This window comes from Lygodium microphyllum, chromosome 7, assembly GCF_053477565.2.
Source record: "Lygodium microphyllum isolate KBCC chromosome 7, Lygodium_microphyllum_v1.1.10, whole genome shotgun sequence".
NCBI classification, from domain to species: Eukaryota; Viridiplantae; Streptophyta; class Polypodiopsida; order Schizaeales; family Lygodiaceae; genus Lygodium; species Lygodium microphyllum.
The window spans coordinates 62,708,877-62,731,701 of NC_141141.1; positions in this window are offsets into that span (position 1 = coordinate 62,708,877).

The window sequence follows — 22,825 nt, forward strand, 5'->3', positions numbered from 1 at the left end:
GGAAAAACTCAATTTTACAAGGAAAAAGAAGTGGTGGAATATATATTAGACAAAGAGAGGGAGATTAATTAGAGGGCCGATCCCCCTCTCGTAGATCCAATGGTTTGTTGCAAAGAATGGAACATCCCAATTACCTCTATACCTCTGTGAGATGGCTCTTCATACTCCTCAATGCCCTTGCAAATCGTGACCGGAATCTTGATGATTAGCATGGTGTTCGTACTACACAGCATAGAGAGGGAGAGCAAACAAAGCCAAACTACATGTCATAATCCCTTTTATAAATAGCAGTCGTTGTCGTGTTGCTGCGCATCCGAGTCGTATACACCTCCATTTCTTTTGTTGTGCATTTGTGTTATTTTCTGCGTGTGATTCATTGTTTGTGTGATGCATTTCGACAATCTGCATCCAATGTACATATTCCCTTAGTGCATGTGTATGATTTTGTTTGGATGCATGATGTGTGTGTATTAGAAAAATATGAAAAACTGATGCCAAAGGACATTATCAAGCTGATAATTTTAATGATGAACTCGAAGAAATGTGCAGGATACCGTGGAATCAAAGGAAGCTTTATGGAAGCTGACATTTAAGCTATGAAGACAAAGGTGTAAATTCAGGAATATCATGTGCAATGGGAAAAGCTCAAGGAGTGCTGAACGGATTCCCTTGTCGAGATGTAGATTCTTGGAATGCACTTATTGGTGGGTTATGCTTTACATGGGCAGAATTGGAGATTAGCGTCAAAGCTAAAGGTGTAAAAGGTTATTCAAGGAGGAAGAGGGAAAACCTATATTTGGGTTTTAAACTGCTTTTGGAGGGAAAAAAGCAGGCTGTTTTGGAGGGGAAGAATGGTTTTTGATTTCGATGGCTAGAATGGTGCTGGGAAGCTCTATTTTCTCCTTGGATATTTTTGGTATTTTGCACGCAGTTAACGGCATGGAACACGGGAAAAACTAAAGGGGAAGATTTCTGCTTGCGGCAGCAAGTGGGGGGAGAGTCTTAGCTCGTTCTACCAGAGTTGGATTTGGGGATTGCCAGTTTCTGGACCCTCTGTGCTGAATATTAAGGGATCCAGTGCTTCCGCATCTCCATCACGTCAAGAAAAGGCAATATGTTATGCCTCTCCCAACAGGAAAGGTTCAGACTCCATATCTGTGAACCAAGCTTCTTCACAAGAAGAGAGAAGTGGTCTGGATCGCCATGGCGGACCTGTAAAGAAGGATCTTCTTTATCTCTCTTGCGCTGGTAGCAGGGATCGAATTCACGCAGCCGTCAGTTGGAAAAAATTGTCCCTGTCTGTCACATCGTAAGACAATTATATGAAGCAACAAACTCCCCTTATCCATTTTGACAGTGGAATTCGGAAGGCCTTCCTATTTGGAGCACGAGACACAATAACTCTCTCTGCGCCTTGCCTTGCTGACATTGGAATCGTCCCACTCTCAATTCAGACGTCAACAAAGGACAATTGGATCTTTTTGGTCCATCCCTCTAATTCGCGGAACGGGTGAGTGTGGTTGTCACGAACATCCATAGCTTGAAACAGAGATCCTGTGCAGGAGCATGATCTCCTTCATCTTCAAGTTCAAATCAAGGTTCTAATTTGACAAGTCTATGACTGAGGCTTTGCAATCGAAAGTCGAGTCGAAGACTGCTGCCGGTGCTTCTATGTACAGGAGGGATCAACAACAGGGAAATAAATTCAGAATATTCAGAAGATGATATCCTGCTGTTCTTGCTCTTTAACTCTGTATCTCTCCTGCGTTCTCTGGCTAGAGGCTCCTGCATCGGATCGAAGGGTCCCTGCCAGCGAATCCATTCCCGCCCCTTCTCGCTCAGCCAAGTCGTAGTTTATGAGCTCGAAGGAGAAGCCCACTCTTGGTAGCACGCGGATCAAGACCCGCAAGCGAAATACAACAGCACCTTTAGATCCTGCTAGCTTTGCGGATGCAATTGTGCAAGTCTAACTTGAGCATGCAGGAGACCTGGAACTTATTGCCAAAGATATTGAGGCCTCAGATCTTGATTTTTCAAGATATGGTGAAACCTCCTTTGAGGTGGTGTTCAATGGAGGTCGTAACCAACCAGGAACCACAAAACCAGAAGAAGGGGAACGCCAACCTTACTCCATTTTGAATTGTGAGGCTTCAAGGCAGAAAATAATTTCACATGTGCTCTATATACAGAAGATCATTCGGCGACGACCTTTTATGATTAAGAGTCTTGAGAATGTCATGCAAAGGCAGCTCCAATCCATGGAACTTTATGGTCAAGATGACCGGAAGAAGCTTGCCATTTTCACTGCAACAACTTTTACTCAGAAGCTTTCAGGACTTCCTCCAGAAACTTTTTTTTTTTGAAATACTGAAGGGACTATCTTCAGTCAGTTGTTGTAATGTCTCGAGTCGATTTGTCTATTAGTGGACTCCTTGAAGGTGGCTGGCAGAAATACTGAATTTGATTTGACTAAACACCAAGAATGGATACAAGTCCATATGCACATTCGGAGGTGTTGGAAGCGCGAGTGAAGTTTGTCTCAGCTTAGTCATGATGAAGGTGATTAAAGGTGCACAACCTGTTGTTACTGCTTTTCATGTACGAAAGAGGTGATCACTACAATAAATGCTGAATTGAAGAACAGGGCAACTGCCATGAATGAATATGCTGAAGTGAAGAATCTTTTTCTTCCTACTACAACTGTCAACATACACCTGAATGGAAACAGTTTATGATAAACTTCAGTTTATTCTGAACATGAACTTCTTGTAACTCATTTGATAAAGAATATAGTGAACTTTGGCATCAAATTTTTGAGTTCTTCTTGTTAGTCTCTTCCATTGCTGTACCTTGAACCCCGTGTTCTGCAGCCCTTGCGTGAACTCTACGACATCGTAATCCCTTTTATCAATAGAAGTCGATGCTATTCACGATGATACACAAGTACGGATGAAGGCCAGAGGCAAAAGAACAAAGGTGAGAGGAAGAAGAAGAAGCAAGAGGAGAATGCAGATTTCTTGTGAAAAAGAATAAGAGAATCTGTGGCAGAGTACCGGGTTTTGCACCTAATTATATATGATTCATCTACTTCCACCCCCTTTCCCTTCGCCATGGTGGAGAAGAGCAGCATTAGTACCGTTCAGCCCTGCGAAAGAAGGAGGATAAGCGATAATGTAAGAGCAGTATCGGTCAGCATCACGCGTAGTCATGTCCTTACATCCTACGATAGCCTGTTCTCTGCATAGGGATTTTGAAAGCAAGAAGCAAAACACAAGCCTTGAGAATTGTCCAAAGCTAAGAAAGCCTCAACCCTCCTATATTATTTGTATCTCCTTTTATTCTTTTATGCAAGGCTTTTTCTACGAAAGTCGACTTTTGACTACATTTTCCCATCACATAACACCTTCCTCCTACCAAAGGCCAACTTGTCTCTCTCATGCCACCTACTTCTCCACCATCCCATACTCTACCACCTCTAATGGCCTCATCAAAACCTGATCCAAATCATCATCTACCCCTACTATAATTATTAGAAATACCCACAACAGGTGCACCCTAGTCAATTACGTTTTTTACAACATTTTTAAAAAAACTTAAAAGGAAAATAAAGCCTTTTAGCAAAGGCATGTTCCTACACCAATCATTCCTTCTTCTCATATGTTCCCTCTTCGCAACCCTCTTTATTCACCTTCACTCACCTCCTCTTTGGAAACCCTCTCATGTTGTACCCTCATCCCCCTTCAATTACCCCATTGTCTTCTAATCCCATTCCCCTCCTTCATTTCCTTCATTTCCTTCATTTCCACCTTTCCCTTACCTCATCTCACACCACCATATGTAGGTTCAAGAAAACAAACAATTTTAAAACATATTGGCTAAAACATAAATGTTTTTTTTGGAAATATAACATTCAAAGCATACCATTAAGAGGGAATATTTCCATACTTTCTACTTTCCCCTACCAAATTTTAACAAAATTCTCATCTTAATAAAGTGCCCTTTTGGAGCTACATGATGGAGTCTTATTTCTTCCTCCATTCCAATGGAGGAGTTGTGCTCATGATCCCTTATTTAAGATAGAACCCTATCTTTTGGAGATTATACAAGTTTTTCAGTGTGGGAGTGATGGAGGCACGAGTTCCCTTACTCTGGTGGTCATGGATTTGGAGTCCTATACCCTACCATGGCTAGGCCTTGTGATCAAAGTTGTATTACTAACAATTTTGGAAGTGTTTTGTGTTAGACAGTGGTTCTTCTTTGACAAGGTTTGCGAGGACTCTTCACATTTCAATGTGGGAGAAAATGATGACACTTGAAAATGCGCAAAAACAAGGAACAAAGATGATCACTAAAAGCAACATGTTTCTATGTCATCTATATTTTTCATCACAAAATAATTACTTTATTTATAAAAGTGAGATAGAACATGGGAGGATTCACACTCACTATCTCCCACCCACTGAAATACAAAGTATATGTACATTTAAAAAGAGAAGAGAACTCAAAGGCTCAAAGCCTTTGAAAAAGAAAGAAAATGTATTAAAAGGAAAATTAAAGGAAATAAAATATGGAGAGGTGTGCTTTTTGGGTAAAAGGGTGGATTGAGGACACGAGTGGTTGTGTGTCTCTTTCTCTCCCTCTCTTCCCTCAGATCACACGTTCTCTTCTTCCTGGTTGTGCAAAATATTTGTATTTGGCTCTCTTTCTCTTTTTCTCTCTCTTCATCCTTTATTTCTAAAATATATGGAGGATAATGATGAATATGATGAATATGATAGTGTTGTTTTATATTATTGTGGATATGGTTTCTTTTAAGAGATATATTTGCAGTTTTGGGATCATGGGCTCATCCCACTCATAGAATTTGAAGGTTCTTTTGCCCTGGTTTGTATTCGATATTATAGCCATGGTAGGGTCCTCCATAGATGATTGTGAAGAAGATTTCAATATCTTGAAGTGGGTCTTGATCAAAGCACCCGTCTTCTTGCACTGGATGGAGTTTCATGTGCTAGGTGCAGTCCTCTACTAAAAAGGCTCCTCAAGGCTACATAAACCCATTTATTATGCAAGCTATAAAGTGATTGATAAGGAGTGGAACTATATAGTGACAAAGCTAGAGTGCTTGGAGATAGTGTTTGTCTTGGAGAAGTTTTAGCATTACCTTCTATCAAAGCATTTCAAGTTCTAATGTGGACCATGAGGCTCTATCATTTCTAATGAATAAGATAGATATGAAAGACAGACGGATTTGATAGTTCCTTTTGTTCCAATAATTTGATTTTGAAGTGCTAACAAAGCCCAGTCGCTCCCATGTCCTAGCCATTTAGCACAACGATTTAGACCTTCTTGACACTCCTATGTTTCTAGTAAAGACTATAATCCCATGGTATGTAAAAATTTCTAGCCTCTTGGCCACACAATAGTACCCTCCTAACATCTCCAGGAGGAGAGGGGAAAAATCTTCTATTGGAATCAACCCACTATACCTTGGTAGAGCGGCACATTGTATAAGAAAGGTAGATATGAAGTATTGTAGAGATATGCCATAGGAGACGAGATCTGATCTTCTTGAAAGCTTTCTATGATGGGCCATGTGGTGGACATTTTGTAGAAGAAGCAATAGCCAAAAAGCTCTACTCACAGTGGTGGCCAACCTTACATAAATATACCTATGATTATTGTAAGCAATGTGATGCCTATCAATGAGTGGGAAAGCCTACCAAAACCAATGCCATGCCACTATAACCAATCCTTCCCTTGAAGCCATTTGAGAAATGGGTGTTAACCTCAATTCGAGATGGCAAAAATATGAAGCAAAGAGCGGAAAAATGACAGAAAAATAGCAAAGGCACAGAGCCGGCCCCTAAAGTTTAAGCTAAGGAAAAAAACGCAATTTTAAATGGAATGCACCTCTAAAAACTCTAAATACTCTTGGAAAAGAGCACCAAGCTCTCTCTTATGCCATTTGTAAAAGAATAGATGAGTGTAGGCTTAAGGAATGAGACAAGAAGGGGGAAATGGGAAAAAGGACCTTGCCAAAACAGCCAGTCATGTAAAAAGGGATGGGTGCCCATGGGATTTTAGGGTTTTGTATATAAAGTTCAAAAAGTGAATGGAAGCTCATTCTTTGGTGTGTGGCTGACAAGAGTCCTCTCTTCTTCTCTTCTTCTCTTCACCTTGCTTGTGTGTGTGCTCTTGAGAGAGGGATCTTAAGACAGGGAATGAGTGTGTGGGAGTGAGGGATCAAGAGGGTGAAGCTCTTCACCATCTCCTCTTCTCTTCTTCTCTTCTCTTTTATTTTCTCGCATGCGTGCAGCTATGGTGGATGGAGCACGATGGAGGAGGCTTGAGGATGCTTGAGCTAGCATCTAGGATCATGGAGCTATCAATGTGTGTGAGGGAGGAGGCAACTCCCTTCAGCATCAAGGTGAGAGATAGCCATTAGAACTTGCTTGAAACACTTGAAACAATAAGCAACCCATGGGTCTTGGCGGTTGAGCGTGAGCTCCCTCTACATTTTGGTTATATTGTTGCTGGGACAATGGATTCAAGCTTGAGCACTTGCGCGCCTCATATCGAGCATCGAAGTAAGGGATTCATCCCCAAAATGGAGCTTGAGATAGGTAAGAAGTTTGGGTTTTTTTATCTTCAATACAAGTAAGTATTTTGGTTATTTTGGTTGTTTGATGATTGGAAAAGAAGGGAAATCATTTCAGTTATTTGCTTTCGATTCTTGTTACATTTAGCTTAAATTAGGATTAAGAAATCGGATTGGAAAAGCGTATGGCTTACTGCTATAAAACAAGGCACAAATCGTGGTAAACGGAAAAAAAAGAGTGTTTGAAATGATTAATGTTGGCAAGTGAGTGATTGGGGATAGCAAGACCTTGCCCGAAAAGGGGTTTAAGGCCCAGGAGACCATGGAAGAGCTCATTTTTCACCCAAGCATTGAGAGAGAGAGAGAGAGAGCTTCCATCGGTGATTCGATTTGATCTTGCCATCAGGGAGCTCTTCGCATGCATCAAGTATATCAAACCCTTCCTCCTATATCCTTGTTGTGATCTGGAAGTTTGTGTTTCTTGTCATTGCTTGGATTGCGAGATTTAATGAAATCATCCTTGGCACTATCATCATCACATGCAACTCAGCTCGTCGAGTGTCTTGGTTGTGGGCCAAGTCCCAGAATCGACCCTCGGCCCTCTTCCATTTGGCCAATTCGACCTGTCTGAATGGACAACTCATTCAACACCTTTAAATTTGGCTCTCGACCCTCATGCCTTGGCCCGTCCGAATATACCATTCGGCCCTCGGCCAATTTGATTCAGCCCAAACCACTCGACCATTTCCACTCGGCCCTTTTTGACTCAACCCGTCCAAACTATTGATTTGGCCCAATAACCTGACTCCACCCTCGACCACATCTAATCGGCCATCTGAGCCGCAAATTCGTCCATTTTTCCTATTCCATCCTAGTCCACCACTCAACTCCTGCAATTCGGACGAGTTGGGCCAAGTCAGGTTTTTGCAAATTTTTTGAAATTTTGCACCAGAACCAACTAGATCTCAACCGCGCAAACCTTGGTGAGCCATCCCGACGCCGAGAACTTGATTCTAGCATAAGGAATAGGCGAATTTGTGTGACGTAACCACTTAGTAGCTTGAGTAGGTTGTTGAGAGAGTCAACATCTTAACGGTAGCCAGTGGAGTCATACACCCTGAAATGAACCTAAAACGAGTATGACGACACAGCAAGGAACCCTAAAACCTATCAAAACAGCCATAAATTGATTGAGCAAGCCTATCAAGACTGAGAAAAAATGAGAGTGTGTAAGCCTCTTAGACACTTGTCATTCACACTCACCTTGATTTCTGGCACTTGAAGTACACCCAAGAATAGTCGAAATCCTGATTAAGCACAAGTGCACGGAAAAGAACACACACATGCACACATGCTGAGTGGAGATAATTTGAGAATTGTATGCAATAATTAAGGAACTCACTTAGATAAAAGAACTTGAAGAAACCCACCAATAGGAGAAGATCCCAAGACATAGATGGGCAATCAAAGCCCAACATAGGATTAAGCGATTAGCGACAGAGATGTGGATCTACCCAACTTGCTTAATCTTATCGACATCTTGGTGGAGCACGAGAATGCAACCATGTCAAAAAAGAGCTCAAACCACACACAGAACGAGGAAATTGACTTAGGAGTTATCCTAGAAGAGATCCAACAATTGGTGAACAGCTATGATTCTCATGCTTGGTATGAGCACCGCGGTAGAACGACAGAAACCATCATAGCTGACCTAGAGGAGGAAAGGAAGCTAGCCCACAAAGCACTGCAAGGCATAGTGGAATACAACTGAGACCAGTAGACTAAGAGCCTGAGGCAAAACACAAAGATGCAAGAGATACAACGAGTGCTAAATCTAGTAGGTAGGAATCGAATTGACCATGAGAGAGTGCTAGAAGGAGATTTGATGTTGAGTGAGCTTCTCATGACTTCACTAAGAGATTTTTTGAGCCTAGATACTCTGAAAACTTGCTAGTATGGCTTATAAATGTCAAGCAGAAAGAGAAAGAGGATATCAGTGACTATGTGACCCATGTGAGGAGTCTCTTCAAGAGAATCCCGATGGGCAAACGACCAACTCAAAGAGTAGTGTTGACAGTATTCATTAGTGGAATACGAAATGAGGAGCTTTAGAAAGTCTTGGTAGGAAACTCGAGCTTGCAGCGAGACACACTGCCTAGGGTGTTCGAAGAAGCCATTCAAGTAGACAACTAGCTAAAGGAGAGGAGCTCTAGGAACTGGAACCAAGAAGAGACCAACTCTAGAAGTTCGGAGAGAGCTTCAGCATCCAGGGAGCGATCAAGCACAAGTACCCAAGATAAGGGAAAGGCCACGAATACCAACCAGGAATTGGCTGACATGAAAATGGAAATAGCCAAGATGTAGGAGATGCTAAGACAACCAACATGACCACACGTTCAATACGTGTATTGTGGACAAAACTACTTACCAGTCGAGTGTCAAGACCCTAGGTCATGACCTTGCGCTAATTGCGGTAGGTTTGCTCATGACATTGGACATTGTAGATTGCCTGGAAGACTTTCGTACTCACAACCATACGGTCAACCTTACCTAGCAAATAGGTCACAATAATTCTTCGGTTGGCCCTTCCCATGCCAAATGACGTTAAGCTAGTTATTCCTAGAATGAACATAAATCCTACTGGAATGCCTAGACTGTCTGGTCCCTATGTGTCCCATCCACCGAGCGATGCTCCAATCCACTACATGAAAGAGCCAACTGAGGAAGAGACTTACGTATACCCTTACGTCTCGCATGATGATGAGGGCAACACAGTCCTTATGGACTATTGACTAGTACCGGTGATGGCGTTAGGTAGGAGATGAGGTAGAGGCCTAGGAGGGAAGACCCAAGAACCAATCATGTGTTGGACTTGCAGTCACCCAAGATATGTTTCATCATGCTGTCTTGAAAGGGAGCAACAAAATCTAGACAAGGCTGATCTAAGGTGCCCTGAGTGTGGAATCACTCATCTCTTCATTGACTGTCCAAAGTGAAAACCATTCTCGAGTTCGGCTAACATGCCATCCGTCCCATTGGGGCTATTTGGTGTCAAGAATCATGATGGGGAGGCTACACCTATCCCATTGCATGTTATGACCCATGCACAAATGAAGCATGCCATCATATCACTGCCAAGTCCTAGCAATCTTGACGCAGTCTTGATAGGAAAGAAGAGCCGTAGTAGACGAATGAAGAAGATACTCAAAGCTAAAGTCACGCTTAAAACTGAGAGTGCCACAATGCTACTTGCTGGAAAAAAGTCACTAACACTAAGGCAGAGACATCAACCCCAAAGACGGCTGAAAAGGAAAGTGCTAAGGTCGGGGAGTACCCCAATCGAAAGTGCCAACTAGAGGCCATCAAGAAGGTGAAGGAGTGGGTAAAAGAGGCCCAAGAACACCTGAAAGATGCTGAGCCCATCTTAGAGGATGAGATCAAGGATCTCTCCAACATAAGCATGCTAGTCTTACCCCCTTGACCAAAATTGAGAGATGCGAATGCGCCACAAGCATTACCACTTAGGAAAAGCCTTAATGCTACGGGCTAGCAAATCAGTCATGGCCATTGGCCAGGAAAATCTGAAATAGGAGAAAAACGAGTAGCCAATGACCTTCTCAACACTCTAGTGACCACCCTTGTGATGCTAATCCTAGGAGATCTGCTTAATCAGCATCCAACCCTATGGCAAGACTTGAAGAAGTGGATTAAGGGATCACAAGAGCAAGGTGCTGCAAACCTACAAGAACATGATGCAGAGACACAGATACTGAGTTTGACATTTCACTCCGTACCTAAGTCCTTGCACATTAATACTTTTTGGAAAGGCACCAAGATGTATGTGGTCTTACCGGTCTTAGCCTTAGGCAACACAACAAGAAAAGGGATTGTAGACACAAGGGTGGGAGTTAGTGTACTGAGCCACGCAGTGCTCCAAACTTGTGGCAATCCACCGGTCGAGACTACTAGGTTCAATGTCACATTAGCTAATGGAATGAAAGTGAAGCCATTCGAGGTGCTAAAAAACTAGCCAATGAAAATCGCACGAGTCCAATTCTCAGTTGACTTTATAGTCATGAAGGGAGTGGACTACGATATCCTATTGGACCAACCTTGGATGTGCAATGACAAAGTGATCGAAGATTGCGGGAATGGTCTCATCTTCCTAGGCAATAGAATAGAAGATGTAATGGTAGAAATGGGCTCCTCGAAGACTACACCAATTGACCCTGACACCATTTCTGCAATGCTTAAGGGTGATGCTCACATCAAGAAATCCTACGGGCCCCTGACTAAGTATATCCCATGTCTTGAAGATAAGCAAGATTTGATGTATGTCCTTGCTACCATCGACCTGCCATTCTCGGACAATGAGGAGTACAAACAAGCCATTAAAATGATCAACAAGCCCATGGGTACACCGTTGGTGTGCCGCTCTACATAATGGTGGGAAATATTCGCAAAGACCCAACCATGTCACTTTCAAAGTGCCAAAAAACAAGAGGGAACTCCAGGAGATTTTAGAGTATTTGATCGGCAAGCTAGCTAGCAATCCAACAGCAAATTTCAAGCCACTCCAAGATCTCTTAGATGAACCAAGGTGGCAATGGACCAGGGTGCATGACCTAAACCTCATGTATAATTGGGCCCTAGTCCTCGATCAAAGACACGAGACATACCAAGACCAAGGAAATGATGAGCGGCTAGATGGAGATGCTTCCAATGATGAATACGAAGACTACTGCTCCTTCAGTGACAAGAGTGAGGGTGAGATAGATACCATAGAGTATGACACTGAAGGATGAGAGATAGAACACATACGAGCATACTCCAAGCCACAAAGAAAGAACGCCTTCAGGATAGAGCAAGGGGTCATGCACGTGGATTGTGACCGCACTTGGTTGGAACATATAGGAGCCATAGACTTTGAACAAGTAGGCCTAACCCAACTAGGTATAATGCTAGTGCTTAGAACAGAGTCACCAACTGAGCTGCAACTATCGAGAGAGACTACCTCTTCTAGCAAAGACGGGGAGTTTGATTCTAAGTCGGAAGTGAGTTCGAAGAGTGACCCATAAATACCTAGGCCTCCTAAGACTAGACGTACCAAGGGGGACCTACCCATCCACCTAAGGCATAGACGGTTAAAGGAAGAAAGGGCAAAATAGCCTAAGGATGCATGAGCAGACGAACAACTAAAACCACAAGACCTCCCTAAGATATTTACGAAGTTCAAGAAGGGTGATAGGGTAGTGATCTTATTGGGTGCCAAATGTCAAGGGCAAGAAAGAAAACCCATCGAGGAACCTGCCAAAGTCAAGGAGGTGAACCTAGCTCAGGAAGGAGAGACATCCCAACCTATCTTTATTGCCAATGACTTGATGGAGGAAGAGGAGACAAGTCTTGTTGCTCTCTGGTGTGAGTATATAGACGTATTCGATTGGTCCTTATAAAAGCTTAAGGGGATAGATCCAAGTGTTGTGACTCATAACATACCCATGACACTAGACGCAACGCAGTCAAGCAGTGATTGTACCCTATGAATCCAAAACATGCTCATGCGATCAAGGAAGAGATTGAAAAGCTTATGAGAGTGGGATTCATCTATGAAATTAAGCACATATACTAGGTGTCACCCATAGTCATTGTAATGAAGAAAAACAGAAAGATTAGAGTGTGTGTCAATTACAAGAAGGTGAACACTACCACTAAGAGGAAAAACAACCCATTGCCATACACCGAGCACATGATCAAGAGAGTGGCCAGCAAAGAGGCCTGAAATTTTCTAGACAACTTCTCTAGATACAATCAGGTGCAGGTGCATCCTGACAATTGGCATAAGACTGCATTTTCCACTAAGTGGGGGGTCTTTGCCTACATAGTCATGCCCTTCGGGTTGACTAATGCTCCATCCACCTTTCAACGCCTTATGTGCACTATATTTAAAGACATGCTCAGGAAAGAGTTAGAAGTCTTTGTAGACGACATGTGTTCACTCGACTTGGAGAGAACACTTAGACAAACTCTGAGTAGTCTTTGAATGGTGTCGCCTATATCATCTCTCTCTGAATCCCTTAAAGTGCTAGTTCTGGGTAAAGCATGGATGCACCCTAGGGCACGTGGTGTCGAAGAATGGAATTGCCATGGACCTTTCGAAAGTCAGGGTCATTGTTGATCTTCCACCCCCAACCAACTATAAGGGAGTTCAATGATTCTTAGGTCATACAGGGTGTTATCAGTGGTTTGTGCTGAATTGTGCATTGATTACTAGACCCCTGAACAAAATGTTAATTATATTTGAATGGAGTGAAGAATGCCAATGCGCATATAAGGAATTGAAAAAGGCTCTGACCATAACACCGATTCTACAAGCCCCAGATTGGACCATTACCTTCTAGGTGCATATTGATGCTTCAAAATTCGTTGTGGGGGCAGTGTTGTGCCAACCTGGCGAATAGAATCTCGACTATCTAGTGATCTTTGCTAGCTAACAATTCACTAAGACCGAGATGAACTACTCAATGATAGAAAGAGAAGGTTTGGCCATGGAATTTGTCGTGAAGAAATTTCAGCATTATTTATTAGCCACGCCTTTCACTTTCCTTGTGGACCATCAAGCCTTGCTATATTTAGTAAACAAACCTTGTGCTATAGGACGCATAGCTCGATGGCTCCTTCTAATTTTGGAATTTGACTTCTCCGTGGATGTACAAAAAGAAAAGTAGCACTACATGGCCAACATCCCCATGGGAGAGACCGTTGGACAAGGCCTCACCAATGAGTTGCCAGATGTACACTTGTTTAGCCTATCTAGCTAGAGAGATTTATTTTGATCTAACTTGATGCCATATTGGGCAGACGACATAGTCCAAGTGCTTGAGCATGGACTACTTGAAGATGATTCGGCTACCCCATTGAATTGGTTAGCGACCAAGGCACACACTTCATTAATGAAGTGATTGCGCATCTTCTATCCACCTTTCTAATTATCGATTGAAAATCCACAAATAAAATTCTAGTAAATGTCCTGAATAAGGTAGTCTCCACTTCGCGCAGTGACTGGGATAACAAGTTGATGGCAACCTTGTGGGCTTACTGCACAGCCTATAAAACAGCTATAAGCCAGACACCTTTTAGGTTGACCTATGGAACTAAAGAAATTCTATCTGTAGAGTTCTTCGTTCCTAGCCTGAGGATCGCAGCTCACAAACGATGGGAAGGGAAGGAGGCAAGGATGGACCATCTAGTTGAACTCGAACGCCTCTCAAAAACTCGACTTCTAGCTACCCATGCACTCATATGCGAGAATGACACAAAAGCTGATTTGACAAGCATGTCAAGCAGTGCAACTTTGAATAGGGAGACTTAGTACTCTTGTACTCCGTTAGGGGGCATAAACAGAAAATAAAGTTTAAGGGTCTAGGGCCTTTCAAGGTTTGTGCCATCAACCGAACTGGCAATGTTGAACTCAAGACTTTGGAAGGCGAGGGCATCAACTTCTTCAATGGCGGTCGCATCAAGAAGTACTACCCTCCCACGCATCCTCTACATGAACCACCAATGTTAGAACCCCCTGTCAAGGTACGAGTAGCCACAATCACAGAGATTGATGATGAAGATGAGGAAGCCGTAAAACTTGCTTACCTCCGCATCATGGTCACTGCCAAGTAGACATGCACTTTCAATGCCTTGATCAATGAGGGAGTAGACTTCAATGTCTTAACCCATGATCATTGGACCCACATTGGCAAACCACAATTAGATCCCAATTAGAGCCCACTACCACGCCAAACTAAGACCATATGGGGGTCGATCATATGCACTCCTAGGGAAGTGTAGGGCCGTAGTTTCTATCGAGCCCAAGAGCATACAAATGATCTTTTATGTGTTACCAAACACTAAAGATGCAGGCATGGAGTCGCTACTAGGTCAAACCTTTAAAAACAAATCTCACTGCAGTGTTGATTATGAGTCCCAGCATATCCACCTAGCCATTGGCAATGTCTACGTAGTAGCAGTTTTTAACAAGGGATGTGTGACTCCGACGAGATCTGCAAAGCCACCGGTGGAAATGCATGTAGCGAAGTCTAAGGAGGGGGTTGTGACTTGTTACAACCTGCCAAGATTCTACGCCAGCAACCTGCTAAGACCAAAGCCAATGCCCATGAACCCTAGTTCAGATGGGTATCTAAACATCAAAGCTTTCCACCGAGGAGAAATCGGCCACACCTTCGCAAGGCTAAGAACGCAACCTCAAAACCTAGGAGGCCAAGACAAAGCTACAGACAGCAATGTATGTTCAAGCCACGATGGGGTTCCTAAGACCCTATTGCGAGTGCAATGCTATTATGAGGGTAATGCTTGGATATGGATCCCTAAGGCTAAAAAAACCAAAGGAACTGATCAAATGCTGCCCTCACGCTTAATCGTACCAATCCATACAACGTGTCAAGGCCTAAAGCTGCATAAGCCTTGAGACACCAAGCCCATAGACTCACAACTGATTATGCTCATGAAGACCAACCAAGTCTATCGGTGCAAACCTCAACTTGCTACTCCCAAACCAGTACCACGTAACTCTACCAAGACTCAGGAAGCGGCATCCGCAAGTAGTAGCACCCCATTAGTAGTCCATTGTCTCAGCCCGTTGTGCAAGAGACCCAACCGCAATCTCAAGAACAATCGAACCCGCAATCATCTACTGCCAAACTCTAGTTGTGTCAAACCCCAACCATGTGCAGGCCTTACACCCTCCTATGGAACAGAAATCATTCTTGACACTGGTTGTAGATCTAGCCGAAGACACAGGGGATGACGTAATTGCTTGCCTTAGACGCTTAGATGCCACATTCATGTCGCTGGCTCTAAGCTATGGCTGCTTGGATTGCAAGAGCCCTTAGTGACTGAAGTTTGTACGATGCCTTGTTCATGGGACACATTCAAATTTTCATTCGTCAAAGCACCCCACTTAGTTGTAGAGTTGCTTAGGACTAAGATATATAGAGAGCAAGCCATCAAATAATGTCTCATTACATCATACAATAAGTGAGCTACTTCTGCTATCATTGACCAAGAAATCAAGGAGTTGAAACAGCTTGCTGAAACCGAATCCACGTTCTTATGGAACTTGTATTCTCTTCGATTATTGCAATGGGTACTCAAAGGATACCAAATAATGACCAATGTTGAGTAGCGTCACACAATCAAGACATCAGAGTATGACCCAACTTATGTTGCTCCAACTTTGTATAGGGTGTGAATAACTATTTGTGGCTGACCTATGGAAGAGCACATCAAAGGACACCCTTACCTTGATCGCCTCCTAACCAAGGGAGAGTTACATATTGCTAGTTGTATCAATTTTAGCGACTTCCTAACAAATGTCCTTACTTACATCACACACGTAGGCTGTCAACCCTTCGATCTGAACCACGAAGCTCAGTTGGAGTACAATCTAGACTTCTATGATTGGCTCATGTGAAAGTAAACACTAGACCCATACACTGAATGCCCTTCGCTCACTAGCCTTCAATCCTAGGAAGGGTTTTTCTCAAATCCGGAAGGGAAGGGGGTAAGGTGAGTCAAATCAAAACCAATCAAAATCAAGCAAATGCATAAACACATAAGAAAAAACACACTACTGTGAAAACCTCAGTCTACACTTAAACGCAGAAAGGAAAGAAACATGTTAACTTGCAATTGAGGAAAAATGTCAAAAAAAATTTGAAATAAAGGGTGAAAACTTTGAAAGTTTATGTCGAAGCTCAAATGTTTTCATTCAACAAACATGAAGTCTTTCTTTCTAGGAAATAATTGTTTTGGAAGCACTAATGGGAATGATGGTTCATGACAAGAATGAAAGATCCGCAACAAGATTGTGTTCACCGACTCCCTTTCATGGAGGAGAGGACGCAGTATGGCATTAGCTTAGCAAACCGTGCTTATAAAAAGCTGAAATTCTGCAGTATCCACAACCTCGAGAAGGTGGTAGCCAAGGAGGAGGCTGCAAGGAGAGTGGTGGAACAGTGTAATCTCTCGAAGTACCTAGAGGAGTTTGTGCAGGAGCCTGACCACACAAAGTTTACGGAATTTCTGAGACTGTACAACCCTGATCAAGAATGCGGAACTGTGATTGTGGGAAGAGGGGAGAATGTTAAACAAGTGTAGGTGCCATTGAACCAGGCCTTGAAGGCACTGGGGTTGGAACCTAAGGTGGAGAAGAAACATAAGAGAGATGTGTATGCTATGCTAAATATGAAGAGGGAGGATGTTTAGACAAACAACGATATCAGCATACAAGATATCCCTGATGCTGAGGCTCGTATGTAGGCAAAATTGGTGCACTCACTCTTCTCCAGCCAGCGCTATAACTCCCTCATGCATTGAATCAGTATGCATGTGCTGCAGAATGTGGAAACCCATACCTTGGGTGAAGTATATTGGAAAAAATACATGCACAAGACTTTAAACCAAGCAACCAAAGCACTAGCCCTGGGTAGCAGATAAGCAGGTGGAGAGTCCCTAGCCTCTAAAAGCACTGAGAGGAAGAGACATTCCTCGAAAGCCTCTTTCATTGGATATAAAAGTACGCTGACAACCAACATCCAAGAGGCTGTAAAAAAAGCTTAGCAAGGAGAAGGAGTGGATGAGACTCCACATAGGTCACCAATCCACCAGGAAAAAGAGCCATCGAGTGGGACAAGACAGAAAATGAGACAGAGAAGGAGGATTAGAAGGCTAAATCCAGAAGGAAAAAATCAAGCCCATTAAAAAGATGGCTCAGAAGAAGAAACAGGATGAGGGTAGGAAGAAGGAAAAAGAAGATCTAGAGAGATCCAAAAGGAAATCCCTAAGAGAGGCTGGAAGAAAGAGAGAAGAATTCCACCCTCTAGGGCACCCAGGATGCGAAGTACTGGAAAAATAAGGTTTTTGAAGTGCCTCCATCTGTGCTTGGATACGAGTGTCAGCCACACTATGGCAGAGACGCATTTGCGATGACAATGTGTTCTCTTGGATGGATTTTTGTAATATTCTCCCCTCTGAGAGAAACAACCTCACCTTCATGGTGTATCCTCGTAGGGTAGGAGTAGATTTTGCTACAAACACCCATGGTCGCTACTACTTCCCCATCATATATAACCTCCGTACTACTACCTTAGCACAAGCCCTCACTTTCACCTCGGACAACCTCGATGCTACCATGACCCACTTCATTGCTGACTTCTCCTCTTGTCCCGATCCCACCTTCATTACCATATGCAACTACCTTAGGCTATTGAAAATCTTACTTAAGAAGGATCCCACCCCGTCTCCCCTCACTCTTTTTTGATCCTAATGCAATAGATAACCGCACATGACTTGCCTAATGATGTGAGCTAGCCTTCTACCTTTCTTCTGCCTAACTATTCTCAAGGATATGAGTGACAACCAATTCATCCACTCTAACCACCCATTCCTCTCCACCACCTCTCTCCATGTCTGCTTGAACCTTAAGGGTTACATGCAGAGCTAGAAATTTTTGAGTCACTTCATTAAATCCCCTTCCCAACCACATTCTGATAATGAGATACCTAGCAATTAGCTATTGCCCGAATCATGTAACTCAGTTTTTTTTTAAAGCAAAGAAAATAAAAGAGAAGGCCAAACACAAATATAAATAACAAATAACAATGATGCACACGACATGTCCAAACACAAGTCGTGGCACATAGCTCACAGTCACTGCACCTAGAGGTCCTCAAGTTAGGCACGTGCGGTGGCTTCAGTCGATCGGCTTTATTCCTAACCCCCTAGCCCTTTTCGACTCCCCACTTCACGCTTAGGGCACCTTAAGGCCAGGACATACCTAGGGAGATAACACTTGCCTATGGTTAGACCTATCACCCTAAGCTACACACTCACTCTTCTCTTCACCTTGCTTGTGTGTGTGCTCTTGAGAGAGGGAGTGAGGGAGTGTGAGGGAGTGAGTGTGTGGGAGTGAGGGATCAAGAGGGTAAATCTTTTCACCATATCCTCTTCTCTTCTTCTTTTCTCGCGTGCGCGTAGCTATGGAGGATGGAGCACGATGAACGAGGCTTGAGGATGCTTAAGCTAGCATCTAGGATCGTGGAGCTACCGGTGTGTGCGAGGGAGGAGGCAAATCACTTTGGCATCGAGGTAAGCTCACTATACTCATAGGTTCGAAGGCGCATCGGCTAGGTGAGAGATAGCCACCATTAGAGCTCACTTAAAACGCTTGAAACAATAAGCAGTCAGTGGGTCTTGGTGATTGAGCATGAGATCCCTCTACAATGGGGCATCAACTTCATGGGACCAATTGATCCTCTAACCAGAAGGAAGGAGAATAAATACATCTTGGTTTATATTGATTATGTGATGAAGTGGTGTGAAGCCAAAGCTCTCAAGTGAGATGATGGCAATGGCATGGCTTTGTTCTTGTATGAAAACATTATCACCAACTTTGGTAGTCCTTTGGAGTTGGTAATGTTGAGATGGAAAGCTCAACATGTATAAACATTGATGATGGATAACCTGGCTAGATGGATCCACATGTCTACACTTAGCAAGTTGGTGTTCATTATGATCCTCACATGGCCATTGACTTATCACTTATTATATTTAGTTTATTTCACCTACCTACATTTGGTATAGTTATAGTGCCAATCGATTATTAGTATAGTCAGTTATGCACTGTTTGACTTAGTAAGCCACTTTCCTTTATGTTGTATCTTATCTATACTTTGTGTAGATTGTATTGTGTATGGAAGAAGAGAAAACTAGCAAGAAAACGTTTTGGCTTCCATCTCTCTTCTTGTGTTATTAAGTGGGCTTCCTCTTGTGTGTTTGATGCAGTAGCTCAAGCATGTCTCCCCACCACATGATTCTTAACATGATATCTGAGTGACACTGGTTTTAAGGCTGAAGTAAAGGAGAAGAAGCAAGGATTTGAGCAAGCAAGCAATGGGTAAGAAGCTCTTCCACTCTTTCTCTTGGATTGTGCTTGTGGAAACACAAGAAGTAGGGCAGAGTGAAAATCTCAGATTGCTATGAGATTTGGTGTACGAGCAAAGTACTATATATTTTTCTCCTAAGGCCATTTTGGGCCTTGTTTTAGATAGCAAGGTTGTTGACAACAATCGGCTATGTCAGTCAAAAGTGGGTGCATAGGTTAGAGATATCAAATTTGTAAGTTTTGAGGTATTTTCCAAGAAGCAAACATAAGTTTTGAGGAGCTTGGATATATCAGGAATGTCGAAACTTCACATGGAGCTTGAATATATCAGAAATGTGTAAAACTTCCAAGAAATGTTTGTCAATGAGTATGTTTTGAAGGTAAGGAGCTTTGCAAATGCTTTGGTAGATATTGATACAATGCCTAATGATGATGATTTGGTTTTTTCTACATTGGATGGTCTTAATAATGAGAAGACTTGGAAATCATTTGTTGCTTCTGTATATGTACAAAAGTAATTTTTAGATCTTGATGAGTTGGTCTCTTTTATGATTACTGAATAGATCAATATGCAAGATGACTCATTTGAAAGAAATAATGAATAGATCCAAGGATTTTACTCAAGTTTAGGAAGGGAACATGGCAAACCCTCTTCAAGGGGCCGTGGTATGGGACATGTTGGTGATAACCATGAAAATAGGTTAAATCAGCAATTCGGTGAAATGCAAGTTTCGGGAGGCCATGGAAACTTTCGAGGTAGGGGAAGCTCTAGAGGAAGAGGTGGATGATAGAATAGAGGTTCTGGCTATTGAGATAGTCAAGCTCCTGACACTTATATACTATCTACTAACATGATAGCCTGGTATGTATAGTTGTCGATCATGTGTGTTTTCTTAATAAGTTGGTACATGACTTAAGTACAGTTAGTGGTAGTTAGTCAGTGTGGTCACTTAGACCTAGTTCATGTTGTGTGTTATATAGTTAGAAGAAAAAGATGAATAAGATAGAACAATGAGAGTAGTTAGCTCTCTATTGCTCCAATCCATCTCTCTTTCTTTTTGACATGGTATTAAAAGAACCAGAGAGCACGGTGTTGCAGTGAGCAGAAGCTAGAAAGTTAGAGGTGGACTTGACCTGCATGCATAGAGTCCCTGCTATTTGTCTTTCTGATTAGCTTGCTTCTTCTAGAACTCTTTGGTAATGTGGCCATACTTTCCACAATAGTGACAATCCTTATCTTTATTCAGATTATCATGAGTGTGATGCGACTGCCAAGTTCCTCTGTCCCTAGGGCTGGATCTCCCCCTCACTCTAAAATGTCCACCACCTCTTGCATTCTAGCCATGCTAGGTATTACCATTTTGAGATGCATTTTTTTGTGTTTCTCTTCCACGAGCAAACCCTCTTTGATCCCTCTTCCCCGGCTACCATGGCCTTATTGATTAGAATAGAACATTGCATCTTTGCTTTTAGAGCTACTTGATCCAGTAGCTAACCCCAATTTCACTTCTTCATGTATGAGCAAATGAGCAATGACACAAGCTCATTGAAATTTGGCATCTGAGCTCGCATTGATATAGACAAGTCAAAAGATTTGTACTCAGGTCCCAAACCATTTAGGGTAACAGTCATTAAATCCTCACCATCAACATCACACCTACTAGAGCTAGCTAGTCTACAATGGTCTTGATTTCAGTCGCATAATCTTGTATTCATTGACCTTTCCTGTCCATAGTGTTGAACTTCTACTTTAGTTGGATTTTGCGAGCACTAGTGGTTGTGCCATAATATCACATCAAAACATTCCAAGCATCCTCTAGTGATTTGCAGTTCATTATCTACATGACCATTGCGTCAGAGATACACAAATACATCCAATGTAACACTCTTTGAGCTCTTTCCAGCCATGATCAATGTGCCCATCTCTATTCAGCAACAATAGGATTTTTTCCTGGAAGCTCGGGTTCAGCTTCAACACCTGTGACTAAATTCTAGTAGCCCTTTTTGATTATGAAGTTCTCCATTCGAAACTTTTAAATAACATAGTTATTGTTGTCTAACTTTTCACCCACTATTTGTGTAATGCTATCACTCCTCTCTGCATTTTTCATATTAGTAATTAAAGATATTTACTACAATGTATCTCTTGTAAGTGCTTGACTCCCTACAAGCCACTCAATTGTGTATGACAATGTCAGTCCAAGAATCTGTAGCAATAAATCTTTGCAATAATCAGTATGTTTCAGCTCACAAATTTGTCAAAAGCATCCCAAACCATGTGGCAAGACGTTTAGATGTAATAGCATTCCAAGTAGATAGTATTTGTATACATACTAGACATGTGGGTGTACATAACATTCAGTGTGACAAACAACATTCTCCGGGAACGAAGTCACTAATTGATGTAGAGACAATATGCATTGGAAATTCTGAAAAATTATGGCATGATAGAGTGTAAACCACTTGATATTCCGCCTTTGGATCAAAATACAAAATCGGATGTAAATACTTGAGCTAAAATTGCAGATGTTACTGTGTACAAGCAAATAGTCAGAAGTTTGATATACTTGACTAGGCCTGATCTGAGCTATGTAGTTGGGCTTATCAATCAGTTTATGCAAAAGACTAGGAAGCCAGATTTGGATGCTATAAGAAGGATCATGCAATATGTCAAGGCAACAATAGACTATGGGCTGTTTTATGAGAAAGATAAGGACCTAAAGCTCATTGGATACACCGATGCAGATTGGGTAGGATATCCTTATGATTGCCAATCTACTAGTGGCTATCCATTCAGCCTTGGTAGTGGGATGATTAGCTAGAGTAGTAAGAAGCAATTGACAATTGCACTATTTAGTACACTGAGGTAGAGTATAGAGGCGCTGCTTTAGCCACATGTGAGATTGCATGTTTCTTAAGTTGATGGCTGATTTGGATATGTAGGTAGCAGCTCCAACGAAATTATATTGTGACAACCTGAGTAGTATACTTCTAGCAACAAATATTTTTTGCCATGCCAAAACAAAGCATATAGAGGCATACTATCATTTCATCCGTGAGATGGTACTTGTAAGAAAAGTGGATCTCTCGCATGTGAAGATAGATGATCAAGTAGCGGATATCTTTACCAAGTCACTAGGTAAAGATAAGTTCAGTTGCTTCAAAAAGCTACTTGGAGTATAGTACCTCACTTGAGCTTGAGGGGGAGTGTTGAGATAGTCAAGCTCCTCACACTTATCTCCTATCTATCGACATGACAGCTTGGTATGTGTAAC